General features: G+C 44.0%; 20 non-coding genes across 20 annotated transcripts; all 20 read left to right on the top strand.

The window, feature by feature from the left end:
• Positions 1–169: 169 nt before the first annotated feature.
• Positions 170–242, top strand: trnak-cuu (transfer RNA lysine (anticodon CUU)). The gene has a single exon. It is a non-coding gene; the product is annotated as a tRNA-Lys (tRNA).
• Positions 243–686: 444 nt separating this feature from the next.
• On the top strand, positions 687–759 carry trnak-cuu (transfer RNA lysine (anticodon CUU)). Its single transcript has one exon. It is a non-coding gene; the product is annotated as a tRNA-Lys (tRNA).
• A 444-nt stretch (positions 760–1,203) lies between these two features.
• On the top strand, positions 1,204–1,276 carry trnak-cuu (transfer RNA lysine (anticodon CUU)). Its single transcript has one exon. It is a non-coding gene; the product is annotated as a tRNA-Lys (tRNA).
• Positions 1,277–1,720: 444 nt separating this feature from the next.
• Positions 1,721–1,793, top strand: trnak-cuu (transfer RNA lysine (anticodon CUU)). The gene has a single exon. It is a non-coding gene; the product is annotated as a tRNA-Lys (tRNA).
• A 444-nt stretch (positions 1,794–2,237) lies between these two features.
• trnak-cuu (transfer RNA lysine (anticodon CUU)) lies at positions 2,238–2,310 on the top strand. The gene has a single exon. It is a non-coding gene; the product is annotated as a tRNA-Lys (tRNA).
• A 1,478-nt stretch (positions 2,311–3,788) lies between these two features.
• On the top strand, positions 3,789–3,861 carry trnak-cuu (transfer RNA lysine (anticodon CUU)). The gene has a single exon. It is a non-coding gene; the product is annotated as a tRNA-Lys (tRNA).
• Positions 3,862–4,304: 443 nt separating this feature from the next.
• Positions 4,305–4,377, top strand: trnak-cuu (transfer RNA lysine (anticodon CUU)). The gene has a single exon. It is a non-coding gene; the product is annotated as a tRNA-Lys (tRNA).
• A 961-nt stretch (positions 4,378–5,338) lies between these two features.
• trnak-cuu (transfer RNA lysine (anticodon CUU)) lies at positions 5,339–5,411 on the top strand. Its single transcript has one exon. It is a non-coding gene; the product is annotated as a tRNA-Lys (tRNA).
• Positions 5,412–5,856: 445 nt separating this feature from the next.
• trnak-cuu (transfer RNA lysine (anticodon CUU)) lies at positions 5,857–5,929 on the top strand. Its single transcript has one exon. It is a non-coding gene; the product is annotated as a tRNA-Lys (tRNA).
• A 444-nt stretch (positions 5,930–6,373) lies between these two features.
• trnak-cuu (transfer RNA lysine (anticodon CUU)) lies at positions 6,374–6,446 on the top strand. The gene has a single exon. It is a non-coding gene; the product is annotated as a tRNA-Lys (tRNA).
• Positions 6,447–6,890: 444 nt separating this feature from the next.
• Positions 6,891–6,963, top strand: trnak-cuu (transfer RNA lysine (anticodon CUU)). Its single transcript has one exon. It is a non-coding gene; the product is annotated as a tRNA-Lys (tRNA).
• Positions 6,964–7,408: 445 nt separating this feature from the next.
• Positions 7,409–7,481, top strand: trnak-cuu (transfer RNA lysine (anticodon CUU)). Its single transcript has one exon. It is a non-coding gene; the product is annotated as a tRNA-Lys (tRNA).
• Positions 7,482–7,925: 444 nt separating this feature from the next.
• trnak-cuu (transfer RNA lysine (anticodon CUU)) lies at positions 7,926–7,998 on the top strand. The gene has a single exon. It is a non-coding gene; the product is annotated as a tRNA-Lys (tRNA).
• A 444-nt stretch (positions 7,999–8,442) lies between these two features.
• On the top strand, positions 8,443–8,515 carry trnak-cuu (transfer RNA lysine (anticodon CUU)). Its single transcript has one exon. It is a non-coding gene; the product is annotated as a tRNA-Lys (tRNA).
• Positions 8,516–8,958: 443 nt separating this feature from the next.
• Positions 8,959–9,031, top strand: trnak-cuu (transfer RNA lysine (anticodon CUU)). Its single transcript has one exon. It is a non-coding gene; the product is annotated as a tRNA-Lys (tRNA).
• Positions 9,032–9,475: 444 nt separating this feature from the next.
• On the top strand, positions 9,476–9,548 carry trnak-cuu (transfer RNA lysine (anticodon CUU)). Its single transcript has one exon. It is a non-coding gene; the product is annotated as a tRNA-Lys (tRNA).
• Positions 9,549–9,993: 445 nt separating this feature from the next.
• On the top strand, positions 9,994–10,066 carry trnak-cuu (transfer RNA lysine (anticodon CUU)). Its single transcript has one exon. It is a non-coding gene; the product is annotated as a tRNA-Lys (tRNA).
• Positions 10,067–11,027: 961 nt separating this feature from the next.
• On the top strand, positions 11,028–11,100 carry trnak-cuu (transfer RNA lysine (anticodon CUU)). The gene has a single exon. It is a non-coding gene; the product is annotated as a tRNA-Lys (tRNA).
• A 444-nt stretch (positions 11,101–11,544) lies between these two features.
• trnak-cuu (transfer RNA lysine (anticodon CUU)) lies at positions 11,545–11,617 on the top strand. Its single transcript has one exon. It is a non-coding gene; the product is annotated as a tRNA-Lys (tRNA).
• A 444-nt stretch (positions 11,618–12,061) lies between these two features.
• On the top strand, positions 12,062–12,134 carry trnak-cuu (transfer RNA lysine (anticodon CUU)). The gene has a single exon. It is a non-coding gene; the product is annotated as a tRNA-Lys (tRNA).
• Positions 12,135–12,418: the final 284 nt, after the last annotated feature.

Below are 12,418 nucleotides of genomic sequence, written 5' to 3'. Positions count from 1 at the left end.
TGAGGCTCAAACTCACAACCTTGTCATCGATTTGATGCATACTGATGTATAACTACTACACGCTAACGATTGCACCACAGGATCCATTAAAAACACTCTCACTGATCACCATATTTTGCACAAACAGAGCTGTTCGATATTCGAAACAAGTCATTAATATCATCGAGATGCCTGGCTAGCTCAGTCGGTAGAGCATGAGACTCTTAATCTCAGGGTCGTGGGTTCGAGCCCCACGTTGGGCGGTCCTTTTCTCCGCCGAAGCACCAACTCACTTTGCAAACAGCCATTCGTTTCGACTTTCGAGCAGGCTTGCCACCCTGCATTGCTGAAGTGTCAGGCATTGCTGGTGATACAGAAGACTATGAATTTGAATCCTACCTTTGCCTGCTCTCTGACATTTTATCTCAATGACATACCTATTACTTATGAAACGTCCTCCTAAATGGCTTGAATAAATGCTCCTTTACTGGACAAGAAATAGATAAGCAGAGTGTTCAAGAAAAATACTTGCTCCTGGTGAGGCTCAAACTCACAACCTTGTCATCGATTTGATGCATACTGATGTATAACTACTACACGCTAACGATTGCACCACAGGATCCATTAAAAACACTCTCACTGATCACCATATTTTGCACAAACAGAGCTGTTCGATATTCGAAACAAGTCAATAATATCATTGAGATGCCTGGCTAGCTCAGTCGGTAGAGCATGAGACTCTTAATCTCAGGGTCGTGGGTTCGAGCCCCACGTTGGGCGGTCCTTTTCTCCGCCGAAGAACCAACTCACTTTGCAAACAGCCATTCGTTTGGACTTTCGAGCAGGCTTGCCACCCTGCATTGCTGAAGTGTCAGGCATTGCTGGTGATACAGAAGACTATGAATTTGAATCCTAGCTTTGCCTGCTCTCTGACATTTTATCTCAATGACATACCTATTACTTATGAAACGTCCTCCTAAATGGCTGGAATAAATGCTCCTTTACTGGACAAGAAATAGATAAGCAGAGTGTTCAAGAAAAATACTTGCTCCTGGTGAGGCTCAAACTCACAACCTTGTCATCGATTTGATGCATACTGATGTATAACTACTACACGCTAACGATTGCACCACAGGATCCATTAAAAACACTCTCACTGATCACCATATTTTGCACAAACAGAGCTGTTCGATATTCGAAACAAGTCATTAATATCATCGAGATGCCTGGCTAGCTCAGTCGGTAGAGCATGAGACTCTTAATCTCAGGGTCGTGGGTTCGAGCCCCACGTTGGGCGCTCCTTTTCTCTGCCGAAGAACCAACTCACTTTGCAAACAGCCATTCGTTTCGACTTTCGAGCAGGCTTGCCACCCTGCATTGCTGAAGTGTCAGGCATTGCTGGTGATACAGAAGACTATGAATTTGAATCCTAGCTTTGCCTGCTCTCTGACATTTTATCTCAATGACATACCTATTACTTATGAAACGTCCTCCTAAATGGCTGGAATAAATGCTCCTTTACTGGACAAGAAATAGATAAGCAGAGTGTTCAAGAAAAATACTTGCTCCTGGTGAGGCTCAAACTCACAACCTTGTCATCGATTTGATGCATACTGATGTATAACTACTACACGCTAACGATTGCACCACAGGATCCATTAAAAACACTCTCACTGATCACCATATTTTGCACAAACAGAGCTGTTCGATATTCGAAACAAGTCATTAATATCATTGAGATGCCTGGCTAGCTCAGTCGGTAGAGCATGAGACTCTTAATCTCAGGGTCGTGGGTTCGAGCCCCACGTTGGGCGGTCCTTTTCTCCGCCGAAGCACCAACTCACTTTGCAAACCGCCATTCGTTTGGACTTTCGAGCAGGCTTGCCACCCTGCATTGCTGAAGTGTCAGGCATTGCTGGTGATACAGAAGACTATGAATTTGAATCCTAGCTTTGCCTGCTCTCTGACATTTTATCTCAATGACATACCTATTACTTATGAAACGTCCTCCTAAATGGCTTGAATAAATGCTCCTTTACTGGACAAGAAATAGATAAGCAGAGTGTTCAAGAAAAATACTTGCTCCTGGTGAGGCTCAAACTCACAACCTTGTCATCGATTTGATGCATACTGATGTATAACTACTACACGCTAACGATTGCACCACAGGATCCATTAAAAACACTCTCACTGATCACCATATTTTGCACAAACAGAGCTGTTCGATATTCGAAACAAGTCATTAATATCATCGAGATGCCTGGCTAGCTCAGTCGGTAGAGCATGAGACTCTTAATCTCAGGGTCGTGGGTTCGAGCCCCACGTTGGGCGGTCCTTTTCTCCGCCGAAGCACCAACTCACTTTGCAAACAGCCATTCGTTTGGACTTTCGAGCAGGCTTGCCACCCTGCATTGCTGAAGTGTCAGGCATTGCTGGTGATACAGAAGACTATGAATTTGAATCCTAGCTTTGCCTGCTCTCTGACATTTTATCTCAATGACATACCTATTACTTATGAAACGTCCTCCTAAATGGCTGGAATAAATGCTCCTTTACTGGACAAGAAATAGATAAGCAGAGTGTTCAAGAAAAATACTTGCTCCTGGTGAGGCTCAAACTCACAACCTTGTCATCGATTTGATGCATACTGATGTATAACTACTACACGCTAACGATTGCACCACAGGATCCATTAAAAACACTCTCACTGATCACCATATTTTGCACAAACAGAGCTGTTCGATATTCGAAACAAGTCATAAATATCATCGAGGTTCCTGGCTAGCTCAGTCGGTAGAGCATGAGACTCTTAATCTCAGGGTCGTGGGTTCGAGCCCCACGTTGGGCGCTCCTTTTCTCTGCCGAAGAACCAACTCACTTTGCAAACAGCCATTCGTTTGGACTTTCGAGCAGGCTTGCCACACTGCATTGCTGAAGTGTCAGGCATTGCTGGTGATACAGAAGACTATGAATTTGAATCCTAGCTTTGCCTGCTCTCTGACATTTTATCTCAATGACATACCTATTACTTATGAAACGTCCTCCGAAATGGATTGAATAAATGCTCCTTTACTGGACAAGAAATAGATGAGCAGAGTGTTCAAGAAAAATACTTGCTCCTGGTGAGGCTCAAACTCACAATGTTGTCATCGATTTGATGCATACTGATGTATAAGTACCTCACGCTAACGATTGCACCACAGGATCCATTAAAAACACTCTCACTGATCACCATATATTTGCACAAACAGAGCTGTTCGATATTCGAAACAAGTCAATAAACGATTGAGATGCCTGGCTAGCTCAGTCGGTAGAGCATGAGACTCTTAATCTCAGGGTCGTGGGTTCGAGCCCCACGTTGGGTGATCCTTTTCTCCGCCGAAGCACCAACTCACTTTGCAAACCGCCATTCGTTTGGACTTTCGAGCAGGCTTGCCACCCTGCGTTGCTGAAGTGTCACGCATAGCTGGTGATACAGAAGACTATGAATTTGAATCCTAGCTTTGCCTGCTCTCTGACATTTTATCTCAATGACATACCTATTACTTATGAAACGTCCTCCTAAATGGCTGGAATAAATGCTCCTTTACTGGACAAGAAATAGATAAGCAGAGTGTTCAAGAAAAATACTTGCTCCTGGTGAGGCTCAAACTCACAACCTTGTCATCGATTTGATGCATACTGATGTATAACTACTACACGCTAACGATTGCACCACAGGATCCATTAAAAACACTCTCACTGATCACCATATTTTGCACAAACAGAGCTGTTCGATATTCGAAACAAGTCATTAATATCATCGAGGTGCCTGGCTAGCTCAGTCGGTAGAGCATGAGACTCTTAATCTCAGGGTCGTGGGTTCGAGCCCCACGTTGGGCGGTCCTTTTCTCCGCCGAAGCACCAACTCACTTTGCAAACAGCCATTCGTTTCGACTTTCGAGCAGGCTTGCCACCCTGCATTGCTGAAGTGTCAGGCATTGCTGGTGATACAGAAGACTATGAATTTGAATCCTACCTTTGCCTGCTCTCTGACATTTTATCTCAATGACATACCTATTACTTGTGAAACGTCCTCCTAAATGGCTGGAATAAATGCTCCTTTACTGGACAAGAAATAGATAAGCAGAGTGTTCAAGAAAAATACTTGCTCCTGGTGAGGCTCAAACTCACAACCTTGTCATCGATTTGATGCATACTGATGTATAACTACTACACGCTAACGATTGCACCACAGGATCCATTAAAAACACTCTCACTGATCACCATATTTTGCACAAACAGAGCTGTTCGATATTCGAAACAAGTCAATAAACGATTGAGATGCCTGGCTAGCTCAGTCGGTAGAGCATGAGACTCTTAATCTCAGGGTCGTGGGTTCGAGCCCCACGTTGGGCGGTCCTTTTCTCCGCCGAAGCACCAACTCACTTTGCAAACAGCCATTCGTTTGGACTTTCGAGCAGGCTTGCCACCCTGCATTGCTGAAGTGTCAGGCATAGCTGGTGATACAGAAGACTATGAATTTGAATCCTAGCTTTGCCTGCTCTCTGACATTTTATCTCAATGACATACCTATTACTTATGAAACGTCCTCCTAAATGGCTGGAATAAATGCTCCTTTACTGGACAAGAAATAGATAAGCAGAGTGTTCAAGAAAAATACTTGCTCCTGGTGAGGCTCAAACTCACAACCTTGTCATCGATTTGATGCATACTGATGTATAACTACTACACGCTAACGATTGCACCACAGGATCCATTAAAAACACTCTCACTGATCACCATATTTTGCACAAACAGAGCTGTTCGATATTCGAAACAAGTCATTAATATCATCGAGGTGCCTGGCTAGCTCAGTCGGTAGAGCATGAGACTCTTAATCTCAGGGTCCTGGGTTCGAGCCCCACGTTGGGCGCTGCTTTTCTCTGCCGAAGAACCAACTCACTTTGCAAACAGCCATTCGTTTCGACTTTCGAGCAGGCTTGCCACCCTGCATTGCTGAAGTGTCAGGCATTGCTGGTGATACAGAAGACTATGAATTTGAATCCTAGCTTTGCCTGCTCTCTGACATTTTATCTCAATGACATACCTATTACTTATGAAACGTCCTCCGAAATGGATTGAATAAATGCTCCTTTACTGGACTAGAAATAGATAAGCAGAGTGTTCAAGAAAAATACTTGCTCCTGGTGAGGCTCAAACTCACAACCTTGTAATCGATTTGATGCATACTGATGTATAACTACCTCACGCTAACGATTGCACCACAGGATCCATTAAAAACACTCTCACTGATCACCATATTTTTGCACAAACAGAGCTGTTCGATATTCGAAACAAGTCAATAAACGATTGAGATGCCTGGCTAGCTCAGTCGGTAGAGCATGAGACTCTTAATCTCAGGGTCGTGGGTTCGAGCCCCACGTTGGGCGGTCCTTTTCTCCGCCCGAAGCACCAACTCACTTTGCAAACCGCCATTCGTTTGGACTTTCGAGCAGGCTTGCCACCCTGCATTGCTGAAGTGTCAGGCATTGCTGGTGATACAGAAGACTATGAATTTGAATCCTAGCTTTGCCTGCTCTCTGACATTTTATCTCAATGACATACCTATTACTTATGAAACGTCCTCCTAAATGGCTGGAATAAATGCTCCTTTACTGGACAAGAAATAGATAAGCAGAGTGTTCAAGAAAAATACTTGCTCCTGGTGAGGCTCAAACTCACAACCTTGTCATCGATTTGATGCATACTGATGTATAACTACTACACGCTAACGATTGCACCACAGGATCCATTAAAAACACTCTCACTGATCACCATATTTTGCACAAACAGAGCTGTTCGATATTCGAAACAAGTCATTAATATCATCGAGGTGCCTGGCTAGCTCAGTCGGTAGAGCATGAGACTCTTAATCTCAGGGTCGTGGGTTCGAGCCCCACGTTGGGCGGTCCTTTTCTCCGCCGAAGAACCAACTCACTTTGCAAACAGCCATTCGTTTCGACTTTCGAGCAGGCTTGCCACCCTGCATTGCTGAAGTGTCAGGCATTGCTGGTGATACAGAAGACTATGAATTTGAATCCTAGCTTTGCCTGCTCTCTGACATTTTATCTCAATGACATACCTATTACTTATGAAACGTCCTCCTAAATGGCTTGAATAAATGCTCCTTTACTGGACAAGAAATAGATAAGCAGAGTGTTCAAGAAAAATACTTGCTCCTGGTGAGGCTCAAACTCACAACCTTGTCATCGATTTGATGCATACTGATGTATAACTACTACACGCTAACGATTGCACCACAGGATCCATTAAAAACACTCTCACTGATCACCATATTTTGCACAAACAGAGCTGTTCGATATTCGAAACAAGTCATTAATATCATCGAGATGCCTGGCTAGCTCAGTCGGTAGAGCATGAGACTCTTAATCTCAGGGTCGTGGGTTCGAGCCCCACGTTGGGCGGTCCTTTTCTCCGCCGAAGAACCAACTCACTTTGCAAACAGCCATTCGTTTGGACTTTCGAGCAGGCTTGCCACCCTGCATTGCTGAAGTGTCAGGCATTGCTGGTGATACAGAAGACTATGAATTTGAATCCTAGCTTTGCCTGCTCTCTGACATTTTATCTCAATGACATACCTATTACTTATGAAACGTCCTCCTAAATGGCTGGAATAAATGCTCCTTTACTGGACAAGAAATAGATAAGCAGAGTGTTCAAGAAAAATACTTGCTCCTGGTGAGGCTCAAACTCACAACCTTGTCATCGATTTGATGCATACTGATGTATAACTACTACACGCTAACGATTGCACCACAGGATCCATTAAAAACACTCTCACTGATCACCATATTTTGCACAAACAGAGCTGTTCGATATTCGAAACAAGTCATTAATATCATTGAGATGCCTGGCTAGCTCAGTCGGTAGAGCATGAGACTCTTAATCTCAGGGTCGTGGGTTCGAGCCCCACGTTGGGCGCTCCTTTTCTCCGCCGAAGCACCAACTCACTTTGCAAACAGCCATTCGTTTCGACTTTCGAGCAGGCTTGCCACCCTGCATTGCTGAAGTGTCAGGCATTGCTGGTGATACAGAAGACTATGAATTTGAATCCTAGCTTTGCCTGCTCTCTGACATTTTATCTCAATGACATACCTATTACTTATGAAACGTCCTCCTAAATGGCTTGAATAAATGCTCCTTTACTGGACAAGAAATAGATAAGCAGAGTGTTCAAGAAAAATACTTGCTCCTGGTGAGGCTCAAACTCACAACCTTGTCATCGATTTGATGCATACTGATGTATAACTACTTCACGCTAACGATTGCACCACAGGATCCATTAAAAACACTCTCACTGATCACCATATTTTTGCACAAACAGAGCTGTTCGATATTCGAAACAAGTCAATAATATCATTGAGATGCCTGGCTAGCTCAGTCGGTAGAGCATGAGACTCTTAATCTCAGGGTCGTGGGTTCGAGCCCCACGTTGGGCGGTCCTTTTCTCCGCCGAAGAACCAACTCACTTTGCAAACAGCCATTCGTTTGGACTTTCGAGCAGGCTTGCCACCCTGCATTGCTGAAGTGTCAGGCATTGCTGGTGATACAGAAGACTATGAATTTGAATCCTAGCTTTGCCTGCTCTCTGACATTTTATCTCAATGACATACCTATTACTTATGAAACGTCCTCCTAAATGGCTGGAATAAATGCTCCTTTACTGGACAAGAAATAGATAAGCAGAGTGTTCAAGAAAAATACTTGCTCCTGGTGAGGCTCAAACTCACAACCTTGTCATCGATTTGATGCATACTGATGTATAACTACTACACGCTAACGATTGCACCACAGGATCCATTAAAAACACTCTCACTGATCACCATATTTTGCACAAACAGAGCTGTTCGATATTCGAAACAAGTCATTAATATCATCGAGGTGCCTGGCTAGCTCAGTCGGTAGAGCATGAGACTCTTAATCTCAGGGTCGTGGGTTCGAGCCCCACGTTGGGCGGTCCTTTTCTCCGCCGAAGCACCAACTCACTTTGCAAACAGCCATTCGTTTGGACTTTCGAGCAGGCTTGCCACCCTGCATTGCTGAAGTGTCAGGCATTGCTGGTGATACAGAAGACTATGAATTTGAATCCTACCTTTGCCTGCTCTCTGACATTTTATCTCAATGACATACCTATTACTTGTGAAACGTCCTCCTAAATGGCTTGAATAAATGCTCCTTTACTGGACAAGAAATAGATAAGCAGAGTGTTCAAGAAAAATACTTGCTCCTGGTGAGGCTCAAACTCACAACCTTGTCATCGATTTGATGCATACTGATGTATAACTACTACACGCTAACGATTGCACCACAGGATCCATTAAAAACACTCTCACTGATCACCATATTTTGCACAAACAGAGCTGTTCGATATTCGAAACAAGTCATTAAATCTATTGAGGTGCCTGGCTAGCTCAGTCGGTAGAGCATGAGACTCTTAATCTCAGGGTCGTGGGTTCGAGCCCCACGTTGGGCGGTCCTTTTCTCCGCCGAAGAACCAACTCACTTTGCAAACAGCCATTCGTTTGGACTTTCGAGCAGGCTTGCCACCCTGCGTTGCTGAAGTGTCAGGCATAGCTGGTGATACAGAAGACTATGAATTTGAATCCTAGCTTTGCCTGCTCTCTGACATTTTATCTCAATGACATACCTATTACTTATGAAACGTCCTCCTAAATGGCTTGAATAAATGCTCCTTTACTGGACAAGAAATAGATAAGCAGAGTGTTCAAGAAAAATACTTGCTCCTGGTGAGGCTCAAACTCACAACCTTGTCATCGATTTGATGCATACTGATGTATAACTACTACACGCTAACGATTGCACCACAGGATCCATTAAAAACACTCTCACTGATCACCATATTTTGCACAAACAGAGCTGTTCGATATTCGAAACAAGTCAATAAACGATTGAGATGCCTGGCTAGCTCAGTCGGTAGAGCATGAGACTCTTAATCTCAGGGTCGTGGGTTCGAGCCCCACGTTGGGCGGTCCTTTTCTCCGACGAAGCACCAACTCACTTTGCAAACAGCCATTCGTTTCGACTTTCGAGCAGGCTTGCCACCCTGCATTGCTGAAGTTTCAGGCATTGCTGGTGATACAGAAGACTATGAATTTGAATCCTAGCTTTGCCTGCTCTCTGACATTTTATCTCAATGACATACCTATTACTTATGAAACGTCCTCCGAAATGGATTGAATAAATGCTCCTTTACTGGACAAGAAATAGATAAGCAGAGTGTTCAAGAAAAATACTTGCTCCTGGTGAGGCTCAAACTCACAACCTTGTCATCGATTTGATGCATACTGATGTATAACTACTACACGCTAACGATTGCACCACAGGATCCATTAAAAACACTCTCACTGATCACCATATTTTGCACAAACAGAGCTGTTCGATATTCGAAACAAGTCATTAATATCATCGAGGTGCCTGGCTAGCTCAGTCGGTAGAGCATGAGACTCTTAATCTCAGGGTCGTGGGTTCGAGCCCCACGTTGGGCGGTCCTTTTCTCCGCCGAAGCACCAACTCACTTTGCAAACAGCCATTCGTTTCGACTTTCGAGCAGGCTTGCCACCCTGCATTGCTGAAGTGTCAGGCATTGCTGGTGATACAGAAGACTATGAATTTGAATCCTACCTTTGCCTGCTCTCTGACATTTTATCTCAATGACATACCTATTACTTGTGAAACGTCCTCCTAAATGGATGGAATAAATGCTCCTTTACTGGACAAGAAATAGATAAGCAGAGTGTTCAAGAAAAATACTTGCTCCTGGTGAGGCTCAAACTCACAACCTTGTCATCGATTTGATGCATACTGATGTATAACTACTACACGCTAACGATTGCACCACAGGATCCATTAAAAACACTCTCACTGATCACCATATTTTTGCACAAACAGAGCTGTTCGATATTCGAAACAAGTCAATAAACTATTCGAGATGCCTGGCTAGCTCAGTCGGTAGAGCATGAGACTCTTAATCTCAGGGTCGTGGGTTCGAGCCCCACGTTGGGCGGTCCTTTTCTCCGCCGAAGCACCAACTCACTTTGCAAACAGCCATTCGTTTGGACTTTCGAGCAGGCTTGCCACCCTGCATTGCTGAAGTGTCAGGCATAGCTGGTGATACAGAAGACTATGAATTTGAATCCTAGCTTTGCCTGCTCTCTGACATTTTATCTCAATGACATACCTATTACTTATGAAACGTCCTCCTAAATGGCTGGAATAAATGCTCCTTTACTGGACAAGAAATAGATAAGCAGAGTGTTCAAGAAAAATACTTGCTCCTGGTGAGGCTCAAACTCACAACCTTGTCATCGATTTGATGCATACTGATGTATAACTACTACACGCTAACGATTGCACCACAGGATCCATTAAAAACACTCTCACTGATCACCATATTTTGCACAAACAGAGCTGTTCGATATTCGAAACAAGTCATTAATATCATTGAGGTTCCTGGCTAGCTCAGTCGGTAGAGCATGAGACTCTTTATTGCAGGGTCGTGGGTTCGAGCCCCACGTTGGGCGCTCCTTTTCTCTGCCGAAGAACCAACTCACTTTGCAAACAGCCATTCGTTTCGACTTTCGAGCAGGCTTGCCACCCTGCATTGCTGAAGTGTCAGGCATTGCTGGTGATACAGAAGACTATGAATTTGAATCCTAGCTTTGCCTGCTCTCTGACATTTTATCTCAATGACATACCTATTACTTGTGAAACGTCCTCCGAAATGGATTGAATAAATGCTCCTTTACTGGACAAGAAATAGATAAGCAGAGTGTTCAAGAAAAATACTTGCTCCTGGTGAGGCTCAAACTCACAACCTTGTCATCGATTTGATGCATACTGATGTATAAGTACTACACGCTAACGATTGCACCACAGGATCCATTAAAAACACTCTCACTGATCACCATATTTTTGCACAAACAGAGCTGTTCGATATTCGAAACAAGTCAATAAACTATTGAGATGCCTGGCTAGCTCAGTCGGTAGAGCATGAGACTCTTAATCTCAGGGTCGTGGGTTCGAGCCCCACGTTGGGCGGTCCTTTTCTCCGCCGAAGCACCAACTCACTTTGCAAACAGCCATTCGTTTGGACTTTCGAGCAGGCTTGCCACCCTGCGTTGCTGAAGTGTCAGGCATAGCTGGTGATACAGAAGACTATGAATTTGAATCCTAGCTTTGCCTGCTCTCTGACATTTTATCTCAATGACATACCTATTACTTATGAAACGTCCTCCTAAATGGCTGGAATAAATGCTCCTTTACTGGACAAGAAATAGATAAGCAGAGTGTTCAAGAAAAATACTTGCTCCTGGTGAGGCTCAAACTCACAACCTTGTCATCGATTTGATGCATACTGATGTATAACTACTACACGCTAACGATTGCACCACAGGATCCATTAAAAACACTCTCACTGATCACCATATTTTGCACAAACAGAGCTGTTCGATATTCGAAACAAGTCATTAATATCATCGAGGTGCCTGGCTAGCTCAGTCGGTAGAGCATGAGACTCTTAATCTCAGGGTCGTGGGTTCGAGCCCCACGTTGGGCGGTCCTTTTCTCCGCCGAAGCACCAACTCACTTTGCAAACAGCCATTCGTTTGGACTTTCGAGCAGGCTTGCCACCCTGCATTGCTGAAGTGTCAGGCATTGCTGGTGATACAGAAGACTATGAATTTGAATCCTAGCTTTGCCTGCTCTCTGACATTTTATCTCAATGACATACCTATTACTTGTGAAACGTCCTCCGAAATGGATTGAATAAATGCTCCTTTACTGGACTAGAAATAGATAAGCAGAGTGTTCAAGAAAAATACTTGCTCCTGGTGAGGCTCAAACTCACAACCTTGTAATCGATTTGATGCATACTGATGTATAACTACTACACGCTAACGATTGCACCACAGGATCCATTAAAAACACTCTCACTGATCACCGTATTTTGCACAAACAGAGCTGTTCGATATTCGAAACAAGTCATTAATATCATCGAGGTGCCTGGCTAGCTCAGTCGGTAGAGCATGAGACTCTTAATCTCAGGGTCGTGGGTTCGAGCCCCACGTTGGGCGGTCCTTTTCTCCGCCCGAAGAACCAACTCACTTTGCAAACAGCCATTCGTTTGGACTTTCGAGCAGGCTTGCCACCCTGCATTGCTGAAGTGTCAGGCATTGCTGGTGATACAGAAGACTATGAATTTGAATCCTAGCTTTGCCTGCTCTCTGACATTTTATCTCAATGACATACCTATTACTTGTGAAACGTCCTCGTAAATGGCTTGAATAAATGCTCCTTTACTGGACAAGAAATAGATAAGCAGAGTGTTCAAGAAAAATACTTGCTCCTGGTGAGGCTC

The sequence above is a fragment of the Salmo salar genome, unplaced genomic scaffold (genome assembly GCF_905237065.1).
Source record: "Salmo salar unplaced genomic scaffold, Ssal_v3.1, whole genome shotgun sequence".
NCBI classification, from domain to species: domain Eukaryota; kingdom Metazoa; phylum Chordata; class Actinopteri; order Salmoniformes; family Salmonidae; genus Salmo; species Salmo salar.
The sequence above is the reverse complement of the archived record's forward strand: the minus strand, read 5'-3'. Positions and strand labels throughout refer to the sequence as shown.